The 6,000-nt window shown below is 45.0% G+C and overlaps 1 long non-coding RNA gene across 1 annotated transcript in view; it reads left to right on the top strand.

Annotated features, from left to right (window-relative positions):
* Positions 1 to 638: 638 nt before the first annotated feature.
* The window catches only part of LOC117356799, a 55,509-nt gene continuing 50,147 nt past the window's right edge, over positions 639 to 6,000 (top strand). Inside the window, exon 1 of the long non-coding RNA XR_004538716.1 lies at positions 639 to 699. This is a non-coding gene — a long non-coding RNA (uncharacterized LOC117356799). The remainder of the gene's footprint in view (positions 700 to 6,000) is intronic.

The raw sequence follows: 6,000 nt of genomic DNA, 5'->3' as shown, positions 1-6,000 counted from the left end.
TTAGTGGAATATTGAGGTCAAGACACTCACTCACACAGTTCTTTTTGTATGGACGTCATGGAACACTTTATAAATCCCACATGTATTATATATTGGCATAATTCTCTGGTCACAGAGATAAAGTGAGATCACCGTGAACATTATACCGACCTGGTCAACATCCTCCCAGAGTTGTTATCAAATTTAGAATATGCATGTTTCCTTTAACAAAGAGACCCTTGCGCATACTGTTAACAGCAAAAATTCAAAGCTGCCTGAATCCCCAATGCCCATTCCTGTTCATTGGGGCCATGTGCTTGATGTGTCACCTCTCAGTCAATTGCAACAGATTTGGCAAATTCAGTAGAAGAAACTATATGCACCAGCCAGAGTTGTTCTTAGCAGGAATAGGACCTGGTACAGTAAAGAAACAAAGGGTTTTACATACAGTGGCGTAATAAGGGTGAGCGGTGCTCGGACGGTGGCACCCTCCCCCACCATGCGCCAGCACCCCCTTCCCTTTCCCCGTACCCTTTAAACTTCTCTAGCATGAACAGCATGCTGCCCACATCGGTGTCGGCACCCTTTCACGTCGCTTCCTAAGCGTGGGTCCCGGAAGTGATGACAGAGAGAGCGCCAAAAAGGTAAGGAGGGAAGGCAAGAGGCACATGCAGCAAGGAGAGGAGCAGGGAGCAGGCGGGCAAGTGAGCGAGCGGGCAGGTGAGCAAGCAAGTGGTGGGGGCAGAGAAAAGGAGGGGTGCCGCCATGCCCTTAGGAAAACTGCGCTCAGGGTGGACCACACCCTCCCTTACTACGCTACTGTTTATATATATATATATATATATATATATATATATATATATATAAATAGCTACCCGCCCCCCCAATTCTGTATAATGGCTCCTTATCTTGTGCGTGCAAATTGGAGCACACAGCTAATTTGAACACATAACTTAATTGTTTAATAGGCCTAAACAGTGTGATAATTGGCAAATAACACCTTGTAATTGATGCAAACTGGTACTAATTAAAAATGACATGCATAACTTGGAAAGTGCAATTCTATAAAACATATGCAGGGCCGGCATTTATGGGGGGGGGGGGGTTGGGCAAACAGGGCAACTGCCTTAGGCCCCAAGGCTCTGGCAGGCCCCCATGGGCCATACGACAAAACAAAGAAAGGATACTGCAGAGCTGATGTACGAGGGCCGTTCAAAAAGTATCAGACCTTTATTTATAAAAAATACTCGTATTTAGATACAACAATCTTATACTAATCTCCTTCAAAGTAGCCCCCTTGGGCTGCCACACACTGCTTCCAGTGGTTCTGCCACTGTTGGAAGCAGCGCTGGAACACCTCTTTTGAGATTGCTCACAACTGGTCCGTCACATTCTGCATGATGTCTTCTCTTGACTGAAATCTGGTCCCTTTCAGGGGCATTTTCAGCTTGAGGAAAAGCCAGAAGTCACACAGAGCCATGTCGGGAGAATAGGGAGCCTGAGGAATCGCAGGCGTGTTGTGTTTGGCCAGGAAAACTCTGTATCAAATGTGAAGAATGGGCACGTTCCTTATCAGCTTTGGCACGAACTTCGCTGAAATTCTCCTGAAGCCCAAATCCTCAGTCAAAATGGAATGAACGGATCCAATGCTAATGCTCGCCTCGTCTACAAGTTCTCTGATCATGATTCAATGATCCTGTATCACCAGGGTCTTCACTTGGTCAATGATGATCTCATTTCCGGATGTTGAGGGCCTACCAGAACGTGCTTCACTCTCCACTGATGTGCGGTAGAGAATGACACGGTGAAAAAATTGGTCCCCGTCACCGCCCCGTCCCCGTCTCACCATCCTCTGCACCGCCCCGTCACCGCCATTCCCTTCACCGCCCCGTCACCGCCACTGCCACCCCATTCACCGCCCTGTCACCGCCACTGCAACCCCATTCACCGCCCCGTCACCGTCACCGCTGCATACATAAAAGCCTCAAACGGGTACGATTTTATATACTTTTCTTTATTTACGTATAAAGGAAATCTTCCACCACCCCTGGGGCTAGCAATGCACAGACATAAAACTACACAGTCTTACATGCAAAGGGGTTGGAAATAAAATAATCTTATTCGCTTTGCACTCTGATTAAAAAAAAAGAACCAGCTCAGTGCTGCAAGAGTAGCCCAGCCAGACTTCAGCACGGAGCTGGTCCTACTAGAAACCTCTAATGTGGCTTAGTAAAAGAGACCCTAAAAGCAAATAATCTCACCTGCATCAGAGCAAATGAAAATTTCAGCATGAGAATGTGTATGCTTTTGGAAAGAGTAGCTCAGCCAGACCTCAGCACGGAGCTGTTTGTTTTTTTTTACACAAACATTCCTTTCCTTACCTCAGCTTGTAACCGACGAAGTTTTCAGGTTTTCAAGAAGCTGTGAAATCCAAATCCTCTGCTCGGCTCCGAAATCACAATCGCTACTGCTGCACTACAAGCCATTAAATATCATGTGCGGCAGTAGCGATTGGTCCCCTACTTTGATCTGACAAATGAGGAGCCAGTATATTGGGGGGCGGAGTCAATGCGGCAACGTGCAAGTTGGATCGAGAGTTGGAGGAGACAGACAACATGGCGGAGACATCAAACACCCGGTCACGAACACGGTGAAACACATGTAAATAGCGGTTCCTAGAAGGGGGTACATTGGCCTGCGGGGACAAATCTTTTCACCGTTTTTGCGGGCGGTGAAAACTTTTGTCCCCGTGTCTGCGGCGATTTGGCTTTGGAGTCTCCATAACCCGCAGCCAAACCGCAGCCACGCCGCGGCTCCCTGCGGGGATCGCTCCCCGTGTCATTCTCTAATGTGCGGCTATCTCTGAAGTGGTTGTACCACTCCTTTATCTGTGTGGTGCTCATTGCTTCGTCCCCGAAGACCTGTTGAATCTTGCGGATCGTTTCCATTTGGGAATCGCCAAGCTTTACACAAAATTTAATGTAGTGTGTTGTCCAACTTTTTCTGTCATTTTGTCAAAAAAGAAAATCAGACGGCGCTCAAATACACTTCCTCACTCATTGGTAGTCTGCCGGCGACTGACAGCTTCTGTAGGTGGGAAAAAAATTCAAGCATGCGCATTAGTGTCGCCTACATAAGTGCACCAAACCACGCCTCCCTAGCTTTATTTGTTTACACAAGAAAAATTAAGGTCTGATACTTTTTGAACAGCCCTCGTACAAGGGTATAAAAGTCTAATTATTAAGAACAATGCAATGTAGCATTCCAAACAAATGGTCCTCTTGTTTGGAATGCTACATTGCATCGTTCTTAATAAAGATTAGACTTTTATACCCTTGTACATCAGCTCAGCAGTATCCTTTCTTTGTTTTGTCGTTTGACTTTTCTACTGCAGATTGGTTGGATTGTTTGTTTCTGGTTGTGTTAGGCCCCCAAAGGTTGGCATGTTTTCTCCCTTCTATCCGCCCCGATCTGATGTTGCCCTCACCTTCTCCTTCAGTCTTCTTGTTGACAAAATACATTTCTGTTGCAGGGGACCACCAGCCATGGCAGCAATTCTGAAGCGCTGCCTGTGCCCCCCCCCCCTCCAAGCTTTCCTTCAGGTGGAGCCAAGCATAATAACAATTCGTTTAGACATATAGACACAACTTTACACACTAGAGATAAACACATTGGCCCCTTGAGAACGGGTGTGAATCGCAGGTCTAAACTTAGCTTACATTTTGCCTGCCTCAAAGCAGGAGTACATGATGATATCCACAGGATTTTTGTTTTGTTTTTACTGTAGGCATGTATTCCAATTTTCAAATCAGAAATGCATTAATAGTTTTGGTTCTCACATGAACTATACCTAAACTACATCTATAACGTGCTTATTACATGCCCACTATATGTTCTCATCCAAACTATATATCCCGTAGTTTCCATGTAAATAGCAGCTTCCTAAAATTGCTGTCTAAATAGGTTGGCTATTTTCCTAAGTAAAAGGTATAAAAATGATATCCAAAGACCTACAAAACCTAGTAGCATGCAATAAAGGTTCAGAAATTGGAAGGTGAAATATATAAAGCCTGAAAGCGAAAGTACTAGAAGCCAGATTCTGCATGGAAAAATATAGAGATGCATTCCTCCTATACAGTAACTGAACAAAATACAAAATATTACAGATACACATTTCTAAAACTGACATATTCCATTCATTAAAATCTGAAAATATAATAGTATTTTTCTACTTTTGTTGACTATACTTTTATTAGGCATGTTTTGCCCCAGCAATAATGCTTATTTGGGAGGCTCCATTTATCTGTCTGCACAGATAGGCATAAAGACCCACCACACATTCACAGAGACACCCTCAAATATGATCACACAAAGAAATGTGCACTTCCCCATGTCTTTCACTCCCTGAATTGGCATGCATGAGTTTGCAAATGGAGGATGAGGAAATGTGCCATTTTGCCACATTAGTTGTTTTGTAATCAGCAATAGCTCTGGTCTATCCTTTCTACTTTCCTTTTATTTTAATCTTCTCTGAACACCTTTACTAGGGTCTCTTTTCAGTTTTCAGTTTTTCTTTTCTCTTGGTTTTTTTTCCTATCTTCATCTGTCCCTGACATTTAATTTTTTTTTTCTTTTCATCCCTTTGTTGTCCATTTATCTCGTCCATGCTTTTATTATTACCTTTCAGCCCTCCTTCTTCCCCTAGTTCTCAGACTCCCTCTTTTCAGCTCTCATCAGCTTTCCTTTCATTTATTTGCTTTTAAATATGCCTTACAAAGAAAACACAAAGAAAAAGAAAAGCTTTATAGTAAAAATGCATAAAGAAAACTAATATTCTGTCTAGTCCACTTTAAGAAGAAACATGCATCAGACTACAAGCTTGAAACAAAAATACAAAACAAGAGAGATCAAGTACAATAACTAATCAGAAATGGGTTTTCTAATCCCCACCTGCAAGTCTAAGTTAATGGTTCCTGGGCCACCTGACTCTGTACTAAAGGTTTGTGAACTAAGAAATGAAATGTTCCAGGTCGGAGGGATCCAATAATATGCATCTAATAATTGTTCCCATATGTGACTAAACATAAGCTAGTGAGCTCTGAAAGGAATGGAAGTTTGAGTGAAACACTCCGGTGAAATCTGCTCAATAATCAAGAACATCAATTCCAAACAACTTAAAAATATCTGAAACATAGTCCAGATGTCTTCAGGACAAGGTAATAAGGGCCAATCAGGGACTTCCTTAGACTCCTCCCTAAGGAAGTCCCTGATTGGCTGAAGCATACCAGGCCCCTCCCAAAGGAGGAGTCTGAGGCACCTCAGCCAATCAGGGCCTTAGGCCCAACCCCATGCATCACATGATGCACCGGGGCAGGGCCTAAGGCCACACTCGTTGTCATCGGAGGCCTGGAGCAGGCGGGACTGAGCACCCCTTATGCTCCCAACTGATTAAAGGTACGGGGAGGGGGTGGGTCCAGCTGGGAACCAGGAAGGGGTATCCCTTGGGTGGCAGGAGAGTGTCGGCAACCCTCCTGCCATTTGTTTTTGGGGGTGGGGAAGTGGTAAAGATGGCAGGAGGGAGTGGGAACCCTCCTGCCATAATTTTAAAAGTGGTGTTTAAAAGTATGGGGATGAGTGGGTGGGCCGGGCCGATGGCGGGTTTGTGATGGCAGGAGGGAGTTGGCATCCCTCCTGCCATATTCATTCGTTTGTGCGCGGGGGAAGGGGTGGGCAGCGTCGGGCCCGATGGCAGCAGTGGCGGCGGCAGATTTCGGTGCGGGGGGATTTTTTGATTCGGGGAGGGAGGCACACTGTCGGGTTAAAACCATGGGCTCACAAAGTTTTGCATTGCGAGCCTGTGGTTTTAAATGGCAGAAGAGGGCAGGAGAGTCGGTAAGGATAGAAGCGACTGGTTTTCAGCAGTTGCTTCTTTTCTGATCGGCAAATTGTTTAGTGAATCGCTGCCTTCCACAATTTGTCCTGGGAATTAGGCCATCCAAGGGCCGATTTATGCCACTTTTT

Source organism: Geotrypetes seraphini, chromosome 3 (assembly GCF_902459505.1).
Source record: "Geotrypetes seraphini chromosome 3, aGeoSer1.1, whole genome shotgun sequence".
Taxonomy (NCBI): Eukaryota; Metazoa; Chordata; class Amphibia; order Gymnophiona; family Dermophiidae; genus Geotrypetes; species Geotrypetes seraphini.
This window is presented reverse-complemented; position numbering and strand designations above follow the sequence as displayed.